Source organism: Triticum aestivum, chromosome 5B (genome assembly GCF_018294505.1).
Source record: "Triticum aestivum cultivar Chinese Spring chromosome 5B, IWGSC CS RefSeq v2.1, whole genome shotgun sequence".
Lineage (NCBI taxonomy): Eukaryota > Viridiplantae > Streptophyta > Magnoliopsida > Poales > Poaceae > Triticum > Triticum aestivum.
In genome coordinates this window covers 121,561,955-121,584,698 of record NC_057807.1, presented here as the reverse complement: position 1 = coordinate 121,584,698, position 22,744 = coordinate 121,561,955, and the positions used below count along the sequence as shown (strand labels likewise).

The 22,744-nt window shown below is 43.4% G+C and overlaps 2 long non-coding RNA genes across 18 annotated transcripts; both read left to right on the top strand.

Moving 5' to 3' along the window:
- Positions 1-16,048: 16,048 nt before the first annotated feature.
- On the top strand, positions 16,049-20,391 carry LOC123110739 (uncharacterized). Of its 17 annotated transcripts, none has more exons than XR_006453638.1 (9): positions 16,049-16,550; positions 16,690-16,784; positions 16,890-16,961; positions 17,796-18,233; positions 18,409-18,528; positions 18,718-18,784; positions 18,899-19,534; positions 20,086-20,129; positions 20,270-20,391. It is a non-coding gene; the product is annotated as an uncharacterized lncRNA (long non-coding RNA). The 17 variants fall into 17 exon arrangements; XR_006453640.1 differs by having other exon boundaries at positions 18,409-18,626; XR_006453634.1 differs by having other exon boundaries at positions 17,796-18,528.
- An 80-nt stretch (positions 20,392-20,471) lies between these two features.
- LOC123110740 (uncharacterized) lies at positions 20,472-21,119 on the top strand. Its single transcript, XR_006453653.1, has 2 exons — positions 20,472-20,573; positions 20,656-21,119. It is a non-coding gene; the product is annotated as an uncharacterized lncRNA (long non-coding RNA).
- Positions 21,120-22,744: the final 1,625 nt, after the last annotated feature.

Sequence of the window (22,744 nt, the reverse complement as noted above, 5' to 3'; positions counted from 1 at the left end):
TGGAGTGTAAGACAAGAAGCAGCCGAGGCGGCCACGAGGGTGGAGGGTGCGCCCACCCCTACAGGGCGCGCCCCCTATCTCGTGGGCCCCTCGGGCGGCCACCGACCTACTTCTTCCACCTATATATACCCACGTACCCCAAAAACATCCAGGGAGCTAACGAAAAACAATTTCCATCGCCATAACCTTCTGTATCCGCGAGTTCCCATCTTGGAGCCTTCGCCAGCGCTCCGCCGGAGGGGGAATCGACCATGGAGGGCTTCTACATCAACACCATAGCCCCTCTGATGAGTTGTGAGTAGTTTACCATAGACCTTCGGGTCCATAGTTATTAGCTAGATGGCTTCTTCTCTCTTTTTGCATCTCAATACCATGTTCTCCCCCTCTCTTGTGGAGATCTATTTGATGTAACTCTTTTTGCGGTGTGTTTGTCGAGATCCGATGAATTGTGGGTTTATGATCAAGTTTATCTATGAGAAATATTTGAATCTCCTCTGAATTCTTTTATGTATGATTGAGTTATCTTTGCAAGTCTCTTTGAATTATCAGTTTGGTTTGGCCTACTAGATTGATCTTTCTTGCAATGGGAGAAGTGCTTAGCTTTGGGTTCAATCTTGCGGTGTCCTTACCCAGTGACAATAGGGGTTGCAAGGCACGTATTGTATTGTTGCCATTGAGGATAAAAAGGTGGGGTTTATATCATATTGCATGAGTTTATCCCTCTACATCATGTCATCTTTCTTAATGCATTACTCTGTTCTTATGAACTTAATACTCTAGATGCATGCTGGATAGCGGTCGATGTGTGGAGTAATAGTAGTAGATGCAGGCAGGAGTCGGTCTACTTGTCACGGACGTGATGCCTATATACATGATCATGCCTAGTTAATCTCATAATTATTCGCTTTTCTATCAATTGCTCGACAATAATTTGTTCACCCACCGTAATACTTATGCTATTTTGAGAGAAGCCACTAGTGAAACCCATGGCCCCCGGGTCTATCATTTATCATATAAGCTTTCAATCTACTTTTATTTGCATCTTTACTTTTCCAATCTATATTATAAAATACCAAAAATATATTTATCTTATCATACTATCTCTATCAGATCTCACTTTCGCAACTGGCCGTGAAGGGATTGACAACCCCTTTATTGTGTTGGTTGCGAGTTCTTTGTTTGTTTGTGTAGGTGCATGGGACTTTTGAGGAGCCTCCTACTGGATTGATACCTTGGTTCTCAAAAACTGAGGGAAATACTTACGCTACTATTGCTGCATCACCCTTTCCTCTTCAAGGAAAACCAACACAAGCTCAAGATGTAGCAAGAAGGATTTCTGGCACCGTTGCCGGGGAGGTCTTCGCTCAAGTCAAGACATACCAAGTACCCATCACAAACTCATCTCCCTCGCATTTACATTATTTGCCATTTGCCTCTCGTTTTCCTCTCCCCCACTTCACCCTTGCCGCTTTATTTGCCCTCTCTTTCCCAATCTTCTCCTCTCTCTTTTGCTTGTCATTTTTCTGTTTGCTTGTGTGCGGATTACTTGTTGCCATGGCGCAAGATAATACCAAATTGTGTGATTGCTCCAATACCAATAATAATGATTTCCTTAGTACTCCGATTGCTCCTCTTAATGATGTTGAGTCTTGTGAAATCAATACTGCTTTGCTGAATCTTGTTATGAAAGATCAATTCACCGGCCTTCCTAGTGAAGATGCCGCTACTCATCTAAACAACTTTGTTGATTTGTGTGATATGCAAAAGAAGAAATATACGAATAATGATATTGTTAAATTGAAGTTATTTCCATTTTCCCTTAGAGATCGTGCTAAAGTTTGGTTTTCGTATTTGCCTAAAAACAGTATTGACTCTTGGAACAAGTGCAAAGATGCTTTTATCTCTAAATATTTTCCTCCCGCTAAGATCATCACTCTTAGGAACGATATTATGAAATTTAAACAGCTTGATCATGAGCATGTTGCCCAATCTTGGGAAAGTATGAAATTGATGATTCACAATTGCCCTACTCATGGTTTGAATTTATGGATGATCATACAAAAATTTTGTGCCGGTTTGAACTTTGCTTCTAGAAATCTCTTAGATTCGGCCGCGGGAGGCACATTTATGGAAATCACTTTAGGAGATGCTACAAAACTTCTTGATAATATTATGGCTAATTATTCTCAATGGCACACCAAAAGATCTTCTAGTTAAAAAGTGCATTCTATTGAAGAAATCAATGTTTTGAGTGGAAAGATGGATGAACTTATGAAATTACTTGCACCTTGCGAATTCCACCATTAAAAAGCCAATGGGAAGGATCAATGATGTTCTCATTGTTACAAATATAAATTTGGTGCCCGTAGATTTTATCCTTCTTGATATAGATTGCAATCTTTCTTTGCCCTATTATTCTTGTTGACCTTTCCTTAGAACGATTGGCGCGATTATTGATATGAAGGAAGGGAATATTAGATTCCAATTTCCATTAAGGAAAGGCATGGAGAACTTTCCAAGAAAGAAAGTTAAATTACCTGATGAATCTATCATGCGAGCTACTTATGAATTGAGTGCCAAATATGACACTACTTAGATCTATCTTCGCTTTTATGCCAAGCTAGGGGCGTTAAACGATAACGCTAGTTGGGAGGCAACCCAATTTTATTTGTGTTTTTTGTTTTTGTTTCTGTTTAGTAATAAATTTTGCATCTACCTTCTGTTCAGATGTGTTTTTATGTTTTAATTAGTGTTTGTGCCAAGTAGAACCTATAGGATAACCTATGGTGAAAGTTAATTTGATTGTGCTGAAAAACAGAAACTTTGCACGCACGAAATTAGTTTTGTTAAATCACAGAAACGTGCCTTTGCGTTGATTCTTTTTGCTGTAGGTCAATACACAAATTGTACAGGACTTCCTATTTTGGTAGGAGTTTTAGAGTTCCAGAAGTTTGCATTAGTTACAGATTGCTACAGACTGTTCTGTTTTTGACATATTCTGTTTTTCGTGTGTTGTTTGCTTGTTTTGATGAATCTATGGCTAGTATTAAGTGGTATGAACCATAGAGAACTTGAAATACAGTAGGTTTCACACCAATATAAATAAAGAATGAGTTCATTACAGTACCTTATGTGGTGGTTTTGCTTTCTTTCACTAACGGAGCTTATGAGATTTCCTGTTGAGTTTTGCGTTGTGAAGTTTTCAAGTTTTGGGTAAAGATTTGATGGACTATGGAAGAAGGAGTGGCAAAAGCCTAATCTTGGGGATGCCCATGGCACCCCAAGATATTCAAGAATAGCCAAAAGCCTAAGCTTGGGGATGCCCCCGGAAGGCATCCCCTCTTTCGGCTTTGTTTATTGGTAACTTTACTTGGAGCTATATTTTTATTCACCACATGATATGTGTTTTGCTTGGAGCATCGTGTATGATATTAGTATTTGATTTTTAGTTTTCCAAAACCATCCTTGCTGTACACACCTTTTTGGAGAAGCCCACTTGATTGAAATTTATTAGAATATGTTATATGCTTCACTTATATCTTTTGAGCTTGATAGTTTTCGCTCTAGTGCTTCACTTATATCTTTTAGAGCACGGCGGTGGCTTAATTTTGTAGAAATTGCTAGTCTCTCATGCTTCACTTATATTATTTTGAGAGTCTTTTAGAACAACATGGTATTTTGCTATGGTTATAAAATTGGTCCTACAATGGTAGGCATCCAAGTTGGGTATAATAAAAACTATCATAGAAAGTGAATTGGATGCTATGATCAATTTGATACTTGATAATTGTTTTGAGATATGGAGGTAGTGATATTAAAGTCATGCTAGTTGGGTGATTATGAATTTAAATAATTCTTGTGTTGAAGTTTGTGATTCCCGTACCATGCACGTATGGTGAACCGCTTTGTGATGAAGTTGGAGCACAACTTTATTTATTGATTGTCTTCCTTATGAGTGGCGGTCGGGGACGAGCGATGGTCTTTTCCTACCAATCTATCCCCCTAGGAGCATGCGCGTAATACTTTGTTTTTGATGACTTGTAGATTTTTGCAATAAGTATATGAGTTCTTTTTACTAATGTTGAGTGATGGATTATACGCACTCTCACCCTCCCACCATTGCTAGCCTCTCTTGTCCCGCGCAACTTTCGTCGGTACCATACACCCACCATATACCTTCCTCAAAACAGCCACCATACCTACCTATTATGCATTTCCATAGCCATTCCGAGATATATTTCCATGCAACTTTCCACCGTTCCGTTTATATGACACGCATTATCATTGTCATATTGCTCTTTGCATGATCATGTAGTTGACATCGTATTTGTGGCAAGGCCACCTTCATAATTTTCATACATTTCACTCTTGATTCATTGCATATCCCGGTACACCGCCGGAGGCATTTATGTAGAGTCATATCTTATTCTAAGTATTGAGTTGTAATCTTGAGTTGTAAGTAAATAAAAGTGTGATGATCTTCATTATTAGAGCATTGTCCCAGTGAGGAAAGGATGATGGAGACTATGATTCCCCCATTAATCACCTGTTATTCCATTGGGCCGTTTCCAGTCCATCTTATCTTTCGGCCTTCTCAGAGCCCATTTATTCTTGGGCTCATTTCCAGCATTCGTTTACTTACGGCCCATTACTGTCATTTTCTGCTTGTGGGCTAAATTCAGCCTGAGGTTACAGTCGGCCCGTTTGTGGCCCGTTAATATGTTGGGCCATTTTCATAGCATCATCAAATATGGCCGATTAACGACGTCCCGTTATGGTTGGCTCATGAACACATGATTCCAACTCTAGCCCGTTTATGGCCATAATGCGGTCTATTATTGGCCCATGTTTGGCCAACCGATCATACGGCCCGTAGAGGGCCCATTGATGATACGACCCATAGAAGGCCCATTGTGTCTACGACCCGTATAAGGCCCATTGTTTCTACGACCCGTAGAAGGCCCATTGTTTCTACGGCCCGTAAGCGGGAAATGGTAACTACAGTAAATATGTAACCCATGGTTATTGTGGCCTAGTTTTAAAAAATAGGTTATTGCGGCCACTAGCAAACCGCGAAAAAAGAACTGCACTCACTACAAGCAAAGAAATAAACAAGACAATAAGGAAATAAATAAGCAAGCAACTTACGCTAGGCTATCACGGCTACTACACATATTACATCCGCTGGGCATCAAAGTTCGCCACCAGTACAAATATAGGGAACACAGCAGCATATAAACGCTGCAGCAAAACAAGTCCAGAACTGAAACCACTTTAGAAGAGCTCAAGAAACAATATCCTGGGTACCCATAATGCTGGCAAGATTCTTAGCAAGCTTATTAACTTTCTCTTGTTTGGCGCTTAAGTCCTCCAATGATTGCTGTTGCACCAGAAAGTTTGCATCTGAATTCTGCAGGGACTTCCTCAGTCCTTCGGCTTCCTGTCGCATAACATCTGATCGATGTCTTTCAACTTGAAGTTGAGACTCAAGAAGCGGAACTGATTCAGGCAACGAGTTCAAAGAGCTGGTGCCAGCAGTAGTAGCCAGTAACTCGAACACTACATCAAGACATGACTTCGGGGTAGTCTCAGTGTCTTCAATATAGTTTTTATCAGCTTTCTTGGAGACCAACAGGGATGTCTCACTATCTTGAACCTTATCTGTGTTACTTCCTTTACCATTGCATAACGGGGTACTCTTCTCCAATATTTTATCCGCATTCTAAAAGAGAAACAAACAAACACATCACAGGTTTACAATGTAGTACACTACAAAAAAATACACTTCCATGATGATACGTGTTTGTCACAGTAGGTTGCATTTTTTGTCATGCATGTACATCCATGACAAATTTATGACAGAATCAAGATAGTCATACCTGTGCTATCATAGAAGTGTTCCATGACATTACCAAAATTATCATCACGGAAGTGTCCACTTCCATGACGATAAATCGCGCGTCACAGAAGTGCTTTCGTCAAGGGTGACCGACACGTGGCATCCACCGTAACGGAACGCCGTTAAGCTATCGGGTCGGGTTTTGGATCCGATAACCCGTTAACAGCCCCGACCAATGGGGATTTTCCACGTGTAAAATCATCATTGGCTGGAGGAAACACGTGTTGGCTCACCGTTGGGACATATGTCATCCACTCATTGGACAGAAGGCGTCTATGATACGTCGACATGTGGCACGGGCCAACAGAGGCCCATTCCTATGAAAAGCCCGGCCCGTTTGACTTGGTCAAAAGGTGGCGGGCCGCGTAAAGCTTGTTAACGGCCTGTTCGCATATAGCCCATTTACAGCCCGCAAACCCAAGGCCTGTTACGCCCTATCCGAATTAGGCCCAGTAGCATTATCTGGGCCACCCAATATGATTCCAGCCCGTTTTCACTTCTGGCCCATGTATGGCCCATGACGTCTTTCGGCCCATATGAGGCCCTATGTAACTCTTGGCCTATTAACGGCCCGTGGTGAAACTGGCCCGTAATGAACAGTGTGTCACTTTATACCCATTAAGGGCCCGTTATTCCGTTGGGCCGTTTCTAGCCCATGTTATCTTCCGGCCTTCTCAGAGCCCATTTATTCTTGGGCTCATTTCGAGCATTCGTTTACTTACGGCCTGTTACTGTCATTTTCTACTTATGGGCCAAATTCAGCTCGTGGTTATAGTCGGCCCGGTTTGTGGTCCGTTAACACGTTGGGCCGTTTTCATAGCATCATGAAATACGGCCTATTAATGATGGCCCGTTATGGTCGGCCCATGAACAAATGATTCCAACTCTAGCCCGTTTACGGCCATAATGCGACCTGTTATTGGCCCATGTTTGGCCAATCGATCATACTGCCCGTATAAGGCCCATTGATGATACGACCTGTAGAAGGCCCATTGTTTCTGCAGCCCGTAGAAGGCCCATTGTTTCTACGGCCCGTAGAAGGCCCACTGTTTATACGGCCCGTAGAAGGCCCACTATTTCTACGGCCCATAGGTCCAGTGTCACTACAGTAAATATTAGCCCATGGTTATTGTGGCCTAGTTTTAAAAAATAGGTTATTCCAACCACTAGCAAACCGTAGAAAAAGAATTGCACTGACTACAAACAAACAAATAAACAAGACAACAAGGAAATAAACAAGCAAGCAACTTACACTAGGCTATCACGGCTATTACACATATTACATCCACTCGGCATCAAAGTTCGCCACCAGTGCAAATATAGGGAACACAGCAGCATATAAACGCCGCAGCAAAACAAGTCCAGAACTGAAACCACTTCAGAAGAGCTCAAGAAACAATATCCTGGGTACCCATAATGCTGGCAAGATGCTTAGCAAGCTTATTAACTTTCTCTTGTTTGGCGCTTAAGTCCTCCAGCGCTTGCTGTTGCACCAGAAAGTATGCATCTGAATTCTGCAGGGACTTCCTCAGTCCTTCGGCTTCCTGTCGCATAACATCTGATCGATGTCTTTCAACTTGAAGTTGAGACTCAAGAAGCCGAACTGATTCAGGCAATGAGTTCGAAGAGCTGGTGCCAGCAGTGGTAGCCAGTAACTCGAACACTACATCAAGACAGGACTTTGAGGTTGTCTCAGTGTCCTCACTATAGTTTTTATCAGCTTTCTTGGAGACCAACAGGGATGTCTCACTATCTTGAACCTTATCTGCATTACCTCCTTTACCATTTCATAACAGGGTACTCTTCTCCAATATTTTATCCGTGTTCTAAAAGAGAAACAAACAAACACATCTTAGGTTTACAATGTAGTATATGAAAATCATTTTGGTAAACCAGTTCAGTAGTAAGGTGGACAGGATAACAACATGAAACAAACATATATCTATGTAGTATGGTCACTGTATGGTCTATATCATTCTAGTTTATGTTGCCAAATCAAGATAGATACAGTTCAAATCATATCTATTTAAGACAAAGCAGCATAGACAGAATATAAGTGTGGGAAACTACACAGCAATAACAACACTTGTAATGTGCATGGCATGAGAACATAACTATTTATTCAATTGAAACTGAAATCAACATAGAGCAAGTTACAACAGCAAACAGCCAAACACGTTGAAGAAATAGGTTTAAAACATACCTGTTGCGCCATTGGAGTTTCAATTGCATCCTTCAAATTTGAAATTGGTTGGTATCAGTAAATACAGTGATGAAAGAACAAAGTAGTATGAACCATAGCTACGGAACCTGACCTGAGAACAGTTCTTCTTCTTCTTTAAGCGTTGACTTCGGGTTCGGAGTGGTGGTCCTCGTGATTTGGGCACTGCAGTTGCCTTACTAACTGCTCGTGTTTGGGTGCTCTGTGGTGGAGACGGTGTTGTGTCAACGGGAACTGGGTGTCTATCTGCTGGGGTTGGGGTTAGAAGGGGTGTAGCTCATTCTCTGTCCAACTAGGTAGGGGTACAATCTGCATGAGTGTGGGTTATGTGTGGTGGGGCTTATTCTTGGGCAAGTACAACCGTGGTTCTATCTGCATCGACAGGTAGCACGATCTTTTCTGAAGATCGTGTTTTTACTCCCACAGATACTGCCATCACTCCCTCCAATTGAAATGGATGATAAAAAAGAAAAGTAATTGAATGTATAGATATTGTAAGATAGACAGGTGCAATGGATAGTAGGGCAGAAAACAGGGCATGAAATAATTCACATTTATGTTGTCTAAGCAAACAGAATAGCAGGACATAATTTCACATATATGATGGCTAATTAAACAGGATAGCATTACACAATTTCACATGTATGATGGATAACTAAACAAGATAGAATGACATACTTCAAAATATGATGACTATGTAAACAGGATGACATGATATAACTATACGATGTGTCTATTAAAGTGGTTGGCATGCCATAAATCACAAACATGCCATCGATGGAAACATGATGGCATGATATAATTCACAGATAGAATGACATAATTTAAAATATGATGACTATGTAAACAGGATGAGATGATATAACTATAATATGTCTTTAGAAAATGGGTTGGTATGCCATAATTCAGATACATGTTGTCTATGTAAACATCATGGCATGACATATTTCAAATATATGATTTATATACTAAGTGAGCAGAGGGCAATTGCATATATGATGTGTCAACTAAGGAGATGGCATTCAATATTGTGTATATGATGTAAAAACTAAGCATTGCAATACAACATATGCATTATATGAGTAATATAACCCTGCCAAGTTTGAGCATACACCTCAGGGGGATAATAGGACTGGTCATCTGCCTCTGAATCCTCCTCTGAAGAGCTATCTGTAACCAGCAAGATATCTGCTTCAGCAGGTAGCATTGTCTGCTCTGAAGACCTTGTTTTCACTACAGATTTCTCCATCACCAATTCAAATGGCTGATGCACAGGAAGAGCAGTTGAATATACAAACATTGTCGACAAAAGCAATGAGAAATACAAAAAAAGGACGGCATGATATAATTCACATATATGACGCTTGCCTAAACAGCATGGCATTGCATAATTCACATACATAATGCCTTGCAACAAGATAACATTGCATAATTCACATATATAATGTCTTCAACAAGATGGCATTGCGTAATTCACGTATATGGTAATTAGACACTAAACAGGTGGCATTCACACAAAGCATGTCTAAACTAAGCAAATGACATAGCAATGCAAGATACCATACGCATGATATGAGTAACATAACCCTGCCAAGTTAGGGTATGCACCTCAGAGGGGTAATATGACTGGTCAACTGTCTCTGAATCCTCCTTTGAGGAGCTATCGGTAACCAGCAAGACATGCGCTTCGTCAAATAGCATTGTCTGCTCTAAAGACCTTGTTTCCACTCCAGATTTTTCCATGACCGTGCCGAATGGCTGATGCACACGAAGAGTAATTGAATGTACTAAAATTGTTGACAAATTTAACACATAATAAAAAATGATGGCATAATATAATTCACATATAAGATGACTGGCTAACCAGGGTGGCATTGCGAAATTCACATATATGATGCCTGGCTAGACAAGATGGCATTGCATGATTCACATATATGATAAAGAAACTAAACAGATGACATTGACACAAAGCATGTCTAAACTAAGCAGATGACATCCTTAATGTATACAGTAATAAGCAATGCAAGGTACCATATGCATGATATTACCAACATCAGCATGCCAAGTTAGAGCGAAGACCTCATGGGGTAAATATGAGTGGTCTTCTCCTTCTGAATCCCCCTCAGAACAGTTATCTTCCTCTTGATTACGATCCGAAATGGGTGGAGGGGGGGGTACCTTTGCGCCCACCATGGAACAACGTCTGCATGAAATTTTATTGCCACGCAAGGCTCGTCTCTTTTACTCTACATGATCAGTTCCATTGTGTACAATAACTGGCATGCATAGGAATAAAACTGTGGATGGTAGCAAACTGGTATGCACAAATCCAGAGTGATCGTAGCAAACTGTGGATAGACCCAAAACCAATGATAGCAGGCAGATAATAGCTTTAGTTAAAAAATACAGATTATGGCTCCTTTAATGTTTGTTTGCACCCAACATGAAACTCATAGTAGACACCGGAGATTAACCAGATAGTAGACAGATAGTACTGATTGCTGCCCCAATATGTACCCCACAACCATTTAAAAACTCAAGTTTCAGCATTACTTTGGACCTGACTCGGAGTCTAATAGGTGAACACGACGATAATGTAGAATGTCATCATATTAAGCGACGCATAACATAAGCAGACATGGAAGAGTGCGACCTCCCTTGCGGACCCGTGTAGTCCTCAAGGTCATCTGCTCAGTTGATGATGGTAATGCAGTTGTCGTGGCTGCCAGCGGCGGGGAAGAATATCTGAGGCGGCGAAAGACAGTCTGGAGAGCGGATCCCTGCTGTGGTGAACCCTTCCGTCGTTGGAGCAGCTGAGCTGGGGTGGAACATAGCACCGCAGGAGCAGGACAAACCACACACGGTTTTCTTTTACACATATCTGTAACAGAAGTAATTGAGTAAGGGCTTGTTTGAATTTGAGGATTCTAACAATGCAGGGATAGGAAATAGATAGGAATAGGATAGGAATGCACGTGCAAAACAGAGAATTTAAAAACACAGGATTTCTGCCAATCTGGGTGTTTGATTCACAACAATTGGAAGATCACATGATGCAAAAAAGCATGGTGAGATTAAGTCAAACCACAAGAAAATGTACGGTTATAATGCTATTATGCTACCATCTCTTAGTCTTGTGCTTGATGAATAGGAATATGAAAAGGAGGAGAAGTGGAAATTAGAATTCCTACGGTTTTTCTTTCAAGGAGACAGTAAAGGAACAAATCCTATAGTGGAAATTAGAATTCCTACAATTAGAATTCATGAAAAGTAGTACCATAGGAAAATTTCCAATTCCTATGTTTTTCATTTACTTTTCCTTTCAAGCACTGGTGATTCTAGTAGGCAGGCTTGAGCAAGGAAAATCCTACACTAAAAAAATGTTTTTGTGCTACTTCTATTACTTTGGACCCAAGCCACTGCAATACTAGCTCAACTCCCAGGCCCATCGACAAATGCACAGCTCAAACGCGCAGAGATAAATAATGATGGCGTTCAAGAGAGTCCATCACGGATAGCTAAGTTGCCTGGTACCTCACTTCTTGTCATATAGTAGGATAAAATAATCGTATTTCCCGTTACTATGAGTGCTCAGTGGACAATATATATAACATGTAGAGTAAAAAGAGATGCAACAAGTGTACAACCTCTTTGGCGAAGCCATGTCGATCTCAGCGTGATTGGGTTGGCCGGTGAGGATGCTCCGGCTGACTTTGCTGTCGGAGGAGGGGAAGAAGATCTTAGGCGTCTGGAGATTGAACCCGAGGTACTGCTCCGCTGTGATGGAGGGTTTCGTCGTTGGAGCAGCTCCGGTGAGTTGTACGACGCTGAGGCTGAAGCAGGACAAGAGAGACAACGAACAACGTTAACCTGAGTGGAATTCTAATAGCATCTCCAATACATGACGTAAAATACATAACCACAAAGTGCTAGATGTAAAATACATCAGCCGCTCATCTGTGAACTTAACTGTCGAAACTGAACTTAACTGTCGAAACTGAACCTAACTGTCGAAACTGAATTTTGCTGTCGAAACTGAATTTTGCTGTCGAAACTGAACGCACTAGCAAGGTGAGGCTACACGTCGGTCGACTGACTTTTTCATCTCTAGTCAGTCGATTTTGCAGCCGTTGGATACGAAATCAAGGGCCTGCGGTTCATCTTCAACCTCCACCCCCCTGAGCCGCCAGCTACCACCGGTCAAACAGCAGCCCCCCGCCGCCCGCAGCCGGCGGTGCGCCGCCCCTCCCGCCCTGAAAACACTCCCCACCGCCGGTCCGCCGCCGCCCCGGCCATCCCTGTAGGCCCCCCCGTGCCGAGCATTTTCTCCGGTGATCCCCACGCCACCGCCCCGCCAACGCCCCGCCACCACCGGTGACCACCGCCCCCATCCTGAACCCCAAGATAGATAGTGGGGTACCTCTCCGGCGAGCCCCCCTCCCCGCTACGGCTGGTTCTTCCTTCACCCAGGCGAGCCCACCCCTTGAAAATCGACTGACCCAAAAGTCGATTCGATCGACTGAAGTGTAGCCAAATCGGAGCAGCATTGCAAGCAAGTGCAAGAGCGAGAGCAGCAACGCGAGCAAGAGCAATAGCAAGAGAAGACCAGGCAGGGGATCGAGAGCAAGAGCAGAGCAGCAGCGCGAGTGAGAGCTAAAGCAGCAGCAACTCCTACTGATGTGGACGTCGCCGCCGAGGGAGCGACGTCGTGGAGGAAGTGGCCAGCGACGCCGCTGTCGGTGTCAAAACCGGCGGATCTTGGGTAGGGGGTCCCGATCTGTGCGTCAAGGCTGATGGTAACAAGAAGTAAGGGACACAGATGTTTTCCCAGGTTCGGGCCCTCTCGATGGAGGTAAAACTCTACTTCCTACCTGATTAATATTGATGATATGGGTAGTACAAGAGTAGATCTACCACGAGATCATAGAGGCTAAACCCTAAGAGCTAGCCTATGATGGTATGAATGTAATTGTGATCGGCCTTCTAAGGACCAACCTCTCCGGTTTATATAGACACCAGAGAGGGCTATGGTTTACATGGAGTCGGTTTACAAGGAAGGAAATATAATATCCAGATCGCCAAGCTTGCCTTCCACGCCAAGGAAAGTCCCATCCGGACACGGGTCGAAGTCTTGAGTCCTTGTATCTTCACGCTTCAATAGTCCGGATGTTGTACACAGTCCGGCTGTTCGGATACCCCCTAATCCAGGACTCCCGCAGTAGCCCCTAAACCAGGCTTCAATGACGATGAGTCCGTCGTGCAGTATTGTCTTCGGCATTGCAAGGCGGGTTCCTCCTCCGAATACTCCAACATGGTTATCGAACACGCAGACCCTGTCAGGATCCGCAGGATGATCTTTGTATGGTATAGATTTGATTTGCTGGCAATCTTCGTGCATCTTGCCCTCGGATCGCGGCTTGGTCCAATGTGAACCGACGTCTCCTATCCCACAATGACTCTCACTACGAGGCAATTTTATTGGCACGTCCCATCGAGGCAGAGATCGTGTTCCTTTCATTACGAGATTTTCCATCAATATGAGCGTGCGCGATCCCACGACGGCCGTTGGTATTACCCCGTGTGCTTTTAGATAAACCTCAAACGGTCACACTGGGGACTCTTGATATTCACCCTCTTTATAAAGGGGTTGAGACCTACGCCTCTTTCTTCACCTCCATCGCGCCTTCTTGCACCTCGAGTTCTAACACCCAAAACCCAAGCTCCACCCCTCCGGAATCCGCCAGTATGTCCGGATCTAATCCTCAAGGCTAGTGGGTCGCCTCCTCGATCGAGGAGAAGGACATTGTGAAGCTTAGGGAGGTTGGATACCTAACTGCAGATATCCGGCACAGGCTTCCTGCTCCGGGGCAAGTTATCCCCACGCCGGAGCCCAACGAGTGTGTCGTTTTTGTCCCACACTTCCTCTGTGGTTTGGGTTTCACCCTCCATCCTTTCGTGAGGGGGCTCATGTTCTATTATGGGCTGGATTTTCATGATCTGGCTCCGGATGCTGTCCTCCATATCTCGTCGTTCATTATCATGTGCGAGGCTTTTCTTCACATCGCCCCGCACTTTGGCTTATGGCTCAAGACCTTCAGTGTGAAGCCAAAGATGATCGGGGGGCGACATGTGGAGTGCGGAGGTTCTGTGATAAACAGGGACGCCGATGCCCCATGGCCGGAGGGTTCTTTCCCAGAAGTATCTCACATATGGCAGCGGAGGTGGTTTTATGCTACGGCCCCGAGGGGCAGAAACTGGGTAGCCGCCCCTAAGTTCCGCTCGGGCCCTCCGTCGCAGTTGGTGTCCTGGACCGACATAGGATGTAATTGGGGTCCCGAGGGTGATGTACCAATACTGCAGAACCGCATCCGGGATCTTCTCGAGGGGGATATCAACCTCGTTAGCATAATGCGAGTGATGTTAATCCGGCGGATGTTGCCGTGCCAACGCCGGGCTCTATGGATGTGGGAGTTCAAGCCGGAGGGTCCGTGGACTGTGAAGCACTTCTTCAGCTTAAAGCTCGAAGAGATGTGCAAACTATTCTTCGGACGGAAAGTAACGTGTCCGTATACCATCGAGGATGCGGGCCTAAGCTACAATCACCTAGATACTCAAGTAAGTAGCCTTGATGCCGGACACCCTGTTTTGTGTTTGTCATACTTGTTTATTCTGAACATCATCCGCGTCCAGGAATGGCTCAGCAAGGCAGAGAGAATCAAGTGTCCGGCCCCACTTCCCGAAGGCTCGTCCGCCCCTACCGTGGCCAAGATGCTCGACCGGGTACTCAGCAGAATGCCCTCGGGGAAAGACAAGGGGAAGGATGAAAAATCCGAACCCCACACACTACGCATCCGAACCGGGGATAATCGGAGAGGAGAGGTCGAGGCCGCCTCCCCACGCGGGAAGAAGAGGGCCGCCTCCGAAGATTTGGAGGCAGAGATGCCCAAACTGGGGAAAAGGGGATCCCCAGGGGCCCTTGCCCTGACAAGCACCCTCACCGCATCATGCCCTCCAACGGGCCAACCCTCCAACGAGTCGTAAGTCAGTCATTAACTTGAAGGTACTGTATTTCTCCTGGATCAGTGACCAGGACTCACCTTTTTGCAGTCCGGCTGGCAGCTCTTCCCAACAGGGATCGTCTTCGGGCGACCTTCCTACGGAGATGATGGAGAGCGAGACCCCACCCGTCTCTCCGGTTCTTGACGCGAGCGACACCGAGGTGTCGTCACGGAGGAGCCCGGATCCGCCGAGGACGGAAGACAATGCATCAGCCGCCCTGAGTCCGGACGTACTGACGGGATTACTGGAGCGAGTTGCGCTCTCGGATGAGCACCGCTCATTAATGAGCGCGGTGCTCAAGAAGGTTTCATCCGCTACAAGCGGTTTGAATGAAGCATTCACAAGCCTGCTCAGAGGCTTTGAGGTATGTAATGGAGAACTCACTATTTCTTTGGTTGTAGGGCACGCGCTAGGTGTGCTCCATATAGATAGTAGCCCCTGAGACTCTGGTTGCCCGCCCTAGGCAGCAAACGGGGGATCATAAACCAATGATAGTGCTGTAAATGTGTGCAGGTACCTGTGGGTCCGGCCGCCAGCCCGTCCGTTGAAGTTGCCGAACTATCAAGGCAAATTGGGTCGATTGATGCCGATATTGCTCTGATGAATGAGTGGCTGGATACCTCTCAAGGTATGTGCCCTGCCTCCCATTTAAAATAAAACAGAAGCTAGCCAACTCCCTCCCAGAATTATCCCTCGATCGGTTCCTTCGATGGCTGTTAGATCATGGTCAACTCGGTCCTCTGGTTTGTTTTGTCCGTTCGATCTTCACCTGGCACTAATTTCTTTTTTACCCCACGGTGCTTTTCTTTGCCCAATGACCGGTGGGTTCGTCTCGCAAGTGCATTGGCTGGGTGAGGTCCGCCCATGTGCGATTGGGATTTTTCCAGTCCGCTCCTCGCGCGCGACGTGCGTCGTGGGACCGACCATCCCCGAGCCCGCGCCCCTCCTTCCTCCTCTCTCCCTCGTCAGCCGCCACAGCAAGAACCATAGCCCCCTTCCCCATTGCCGCCGCCCCTCCCGCATTTGTTCTCTCCTTCCTCTCTCCGTTGTCAGCCGCCGCTACAACTCCTCCCTTCCCCATCTTTGTCCGTGCAGCCGACCAAATTAGCTCCGCCCGGAGATCGCTGCCCCCCCAGTTCATCATCCCTCCCTTGCTGCTCTGCTTTCACCAGGGACGGACGAATCCATGCACCCCCTCGCCTAGAACCGCCAGGTGAAGAAGATGGACGAGCGCGAGGGTCGGAGGCGGCCACCAAGGGACGGATCTGGCACGGGATTACGGGTTTCAAGACCCTCGTGGTTGACCTCCTCTTCGCTTCTTCCTCGTGCTGCTCCATCCCCTTGGTTCTTCCCCTCTATAATGTGATGCAGGTGCTCCTCGCCTCCCCATCTCATTTTCTCTCCACTCTCTCTCTTTCCACATATACTCCTGGTTTTATATCTTTCTCGGCCATGGTACTGCAAGTTATGTTTTCTCATTATCAGTTGGTTCAGTTTACTGTTTTTACAGCTGCAGATTACTTGTGATTTTCTGCATAATCAACTTGTCAAGTAGTGGTGTCAATGGAAGCCGTGACAGTCATTCTGGTGACATATGCACATCAGGTCCTAGAATTAAGTTGTCCTACTAGGAAATTTTAGTTTGCTTATTGGCTAAGTAAATCGGTTTCTGTTCGTCGGGTCCATCTGATCACTTTCTCGTGCATACAGGTCAGCACCGCTGTTGTCACTGGGCAGAATAGATGACTGGCCATGGGCAGGCTCGGAGCCCTCTGCGAATAGGTAACTGAATTTTCTGACCAAGGACCTCTCTAAACCTGTAAAACGGCCTGTAGGCCAGAGCACACAGGTTTACAGTTAGTGCTTGCAACACTCAGCTATGGCTCTTACAGTTAGTGCTTGCAACACTCAGCTATGGCTTTGGCCCAGTTGGATCCAACATGCAGAGGCAGACAACCAGCAAGCAGCCCCTCTGTTCTACAGGCCAGTGTTTTTGTTAGTTTGGAGTCAAATAAAAAGATGTATAAATCTAGGAATTTCAATAGGTGTGAGGTGGACAAAAGATCTGGGGTATATCACTACAGCAATAGAACTAGAGGGAAGGAGGGAGATGGTACTGATTTTAACATAGCAGGATAGTATATACTAGCATAGTGTAACAGAGCATGGTTTATGAACAACTATTAAGATAGCAGGAATAAGATTCCTTGGTAATTATCACATCGCTATTAGCCTCACTAGACAGATATACTGAGAATGCTTACAGTTGGGAAATTAGACTACAAATCTTATTTCTAATCAACAGATGATATAGTACTATTATTTGTCAAATGCGACAACATCAAAAACACAACAGAAAGCACTATCTGGTGAAAGTTTGGGCGGTAAGCAAGCAAATGGACAGAAATGTAACAGCATGAACACTTAAATTAACATCTATTTGTCAGATAAGCAGATGCAAACTGCATACAAGCATAATTCAAGTGCAATTTAACATGTGCGTAACAGAGTTACATTTCCTTTAAACATAATACACTTATTGTGTTGCTTACCTACTTGCAAAGAGAGTTCATATCAGAGGAAATGTTCATTGTTTCTACTCTGTTTATGTTTCAGGTTTGCATGTTCAGTCAATGGGAAATTGGTAGCAACTTTCCTGCACTTTTTGGATGCATAGCTTTGATAGTTTTGCTTGCGGTGCCTAAATTACAGCCTGCCAATGGCATGGAGTTTAGGTGTCTAGCCCATGCATTGGGAAGAGTTTGGGTGGGTCGCGGTTGATATCGGACCTGTAAATGAAGAAATTTTCATCGCAGTGGGCATAATTAATGGTGTGGTGGGGCTTAGTTGCACGCTCGTTGGTCTGCCCAAGGCGAAGGAGTTCACCGTGGTGGACACGCCACTCCTGGAGCGGCTCTTCTTGCTCCTGCCGCCTAATGGTGTGGTGGGGCTTAGGATCGCTTGTGCTCCCAACCTGTGGGTGCTCGCCTACCTAGACACAAAGAGCTCGCATGCTACAGATTGGTGTCATCATCATTGGGGCACATCTCTCCGGTCTACATCTCTCTTGCAACTTGAAATTATTCCATCGACATTGATCCAACCATCATGTTGTTCTTTGTGATTAGAAAACTATCAATGACTTGTGATAATAATGTTGCTTTAGCTGTAGCTCATTGCAGTCTCTAAAAATTATTCCAGTAATCCCTCTTCTTCTCTTCTCTTCTAGTAACTATCAATGACTGGTGGTGAGTTCAGCGGCTGCCGCCTCCTCTTCTCTTTGAATCCAGTAAACCCTCTCGTGAGTGCATCAGGGGATGTCGTGCCCTCGACTACGCTGAAGCACCAGGTCCACTTGAGCTCCTCCTTAAATAGATGTGTTCGTGTCATTTAGCCCCAAAATTCAGTTCAGTTTGGATCTACATCTTTTGGCGACCCCTTTTCTTGGTACCGATTGACCTTTTTGTGTTAATATTTTTATTTGTCTGCATTTTTTTTCTTTAGTCCTTCCTCTTAGTGTATAATCCTGATTGTGCAGGTTTCTTTCCTGGCAGCGAATTTATGATTCAGACCATTCCATAACAAAATGCATATATGGCCTCACGGTAGGAGTTTAGCTTCAGACTGTCATCAAGTTTGTGTCAAATTTATTGTTCCATTTTTGGAACAGTGTACTTTCATGAGTATTTTTCTAACGAGTACATATAATACTTTCGCAGATCATTTCACAAAATGGAAGTATAGAGGAATTAATATATAGAAGTTATGACCATCGTGTAGAGTGATCTCTGAAGATGGATTGCAGATAAGTAGATTAACAATTTAGTAATGACCCTATTTCTGTTGATACTTTTTATTTTACTAAATCTTTCGTATTAACCATAAGCATAAAGGATATCATGTTGGGTTGCATTACCATGTAAGGAATGGATATCCTAAACCTGAGAAAGTACCAATGCAGATGATAGTTTCTTAGGAATATCATCGTGTTGTTACAGCAAAGATGGCTAGCTGTAGCACCTTCTATAGTTTAGTTTACTATTAGGGATATCATTCAATCTCTAAACTATGTATTACCATTATAAATTTGGCTAAGGAATCTGTCTCATTTTAATATTGCAATGAAGTGGTTGGGATGGAGAGGGTTTTTTACTTGACTATTTTCTGACTATATACCTTTCTGTTTTGTGCAAGTACGAAGTATTAGTAATTTCAGTCTGTCCAATTTTTGCAGGGATAATTGTGTGAGTCTGGTCCAAACTTTAAGACAATCACTTAATACATTTATGGGATCACCAACTTTTGGCGTTTATTGAGACTAGCTAGGTGGGACCATGAATTCCTAGAAGATTGTGGTAATTATCCTACTTTGTTTGCAAGATTGGTTTCTAAAAATATCATGGTAGTTGTAATTTCAGATTGCTGCTGATTTGACTGAATATGTTTTGATGGTTTTTAAAGCTTTCATTCTTTACTGTGTGTAAAAGTAACTAATTCATTCCTAATTGAATCTTTCAATGGTTGATGGGAACACTACATATCTTGCTTCTCTGCTTTTTAATGTTTCGTATGTTTTCATGTACAAACCGAGGCGTGCGGGCACCATGTGTTTCTATTGCAGAGGCTGATCACCGTGTGTATGGTTTGCTGGTTGCGCCAGTAGAGTTTCTCAGAATGGTGTTTGTCCAGTCTTTGTTAATTATGTGATCATCACAGAACTAAAAGACAGTGTTTGGTACTGAACTGCAGTTCGCTTTGTTAATTTCTGCGTCACCATTTCATATTTACATTTGAATTGTACTTACTTAGTTTGTAATGCCTTATAGTTTCAATGCTTTATTTGCTTGTGGAACTACGGCTTTGTTACATTTTGATGATTGTATATTTTTCTATATGAAATTTGTAGAACAAAAGTAAAAAATGGAAGGCCCAGCTTACTTTGGTATTAAGGTAATTAACTCTAGGTTCCATTGCAAGAGCTCAAGCATGTTCTTACATGATTACTCCAACTTAGGAGTACTACGAAACATTGGTTCATTTTTCTGATAGATTCAGTTATGGCAATACTGAATCATTTTTGGTGTGATTAGAGACAAGGAGCTGCAGCGTCATGGATTGGAGCGAAGGAGAGATCCTGACGGCTGAAGATGGTGTGCACGGGAGGAGCTCGAAGCGGCACTCTCATGGAGGGATGGCTGATGTCAAGGCAAGTTTCTCTCAATCCTTCTCCCCCCTTCACTCTCGATGTCTATCAGAATAGATTCACCTTTGTTCTGATTTTTCTTTATATGTCCCAGGTGCTAAAATCTTATGTGTCAAGGGCATTGTGATGGCGCGATCCATGTCTCCCGCGAGCGCTCAGCATCCCGAAGCCCCAAAGAGGAGGGCTTTAAGGTCCTTTTGATTGAATGACTTGATTTGTTTCTCCTATGTTGTGCTAGAGGCTAACTGAGACTATGGCTCTGCTATGTATTAGGCTGGACAACAAGCTTCCCTGGATGAAAGCATTTCCCTTCTAAAACAGAGTGCTGTTGACATGAATGCACAAGTTAGTCTTGATACTAAGATTGTCATGGAATTGCTTGATCTATGCTAGGTCAATATGTCAGCCAACCACTTAAAAATAATCAATTGCATTTCTTCCTCTGAACTGTGAAACCTGAGGAATGATGACGCATCAGCAATTTAGCAATAGAGGATGTCAGTGAACACGAGTACTCAGTCAAGAGCAATGAAGCCTAGATACTTTAGAGTGTAATTTTATATAAGAATAACTAAATGACACTTAAGTCGTTGAGCAATTGTTGTTGAGGTATTGTCTCACCCTTTATCTGCTCTGTTTTAAACTGTGGAATGCTATGGGCTGGAGCTACAGGGGAAGAGGGAGGTAAGCATGGATGCAATGAATATTGTTCGGATAAAATATTGTCTTCAGCCATCTGTCTTGCTCTGGTTTTCCTGTAGTGTGGAGTTTCAACTCTCGATCTGGTCTACGTGTTATCGATTCAGTTGCCTCACCATCGTAGGAAATTATTGTGTGCTTTAGATTGGGATGCTGAACCAGATGAAAAATGTCACTGCAGCTTTGAGTGCAGTCATAGGTTTGAATTGTAAACTGTAGCTGCTTAAAACTTTGGTATAAAATAAAGCCCTTATTGGTAGATGAGGCACGTTATTAGCAATGTTTCACATTTTCTTACTTGCAATACTATGCTTGCCTATTCAGGTCTTCCAAGACCTAAATCATCAGAAATCCAACACATACAACACCTTTTTTTAAACTTCGGTTACCCTGATATAAGACTCCGTTCAATTTTCTTATACGGAGGGGTTAGAAATAGTTACCTTGCTTGCTTGCTCAAAACTAAATCTACTGACAAATGGAATTTTTTCAAACCACACATGGTGTTTAGTGGGTCTCATGATGGATTGGGTTGTGGCAGTAGTTCTTAGGTGCAGTATCTATCTTGATAAAGCGATCGATCAGGGCGCATTGGAGGCAGAAGAAGAGAAAATGTTTGGGGCATCTGTGGTGTTGAACATTCAGTGTTTATGTGCATTGTACATGCACGGCCAGTTCAGTAACTAGATGGCCTTTTCTACTGTACTGGTGCTGCTACTTTTCACATGCTAGCTTATTTGAAAAGCGCCAACAGTGTGTGCCACTTGTAAACAGTCCATGTTGAAAGAATAGAAGCACAAGTGTGGAGATAATATAATTGGTCAGTCAGGAAATTCAGTCTCAATGAGCTCAACTAATGACATGTGTGAGTTGAGCTTGAGGTATTTTCAAAGTAACAGCAGTATTTTACTTTCCTTTTCATGTCAGTGGTCGATGGTACTTACATGTTGTATCAGGTTATCAAAGAACTGCAATCATATACATTTTATAAACAAATAAAACACTTTTATGAAGCATGTAGTAGACAAATAGTCCTACTGATAAATGGATTTTTATGTCAGAGCACAAATGGTGTTTAGTGGGTCTCTGTGTCATTTTGCGCAATGGGAGATTACTCAAAAATACACATTTTCAACATAGCATGATCTTCAATGAGATTCTATACTACCAAATTAAAATCTATAGGTACATCTCATTGTAGTCAACAAACCTTCATTATTTCTTTATTAAAAAGGATTGATTTTATTTGCAAAAAGAAGGGTTAAATTTGTTACCATATGTGCTTGTCCACAACTAAAGTAACTTTTTTTTTTCAATGTGAATATGAATTCAATGGTTCTGTCCGTCATTTGGCGCAACAGAAGTAACTACAAGGATTTATTTGCATATGTATACATCCATAAATGTTTTAGGAGAGAATTACAATACATGATAAAAAAGATATGAGAAAAGTACATATCGCCACATAAAGAGGAGAAATGCAAGATCCGGGTAAATGAGAACTAAATCCATGCATGCAGAGAAACCCAAAATCGAAGAAAAGAAGAAATTTCACCAGTTGAGTACGCCTCTCTCGGAATGCTTATCTCGCCCAACTGAGGAACCGAGGAGGAAAAGGGGATAAACAAGCTTGATGGATTCAGTCCGTGTCGCTTCATATTCT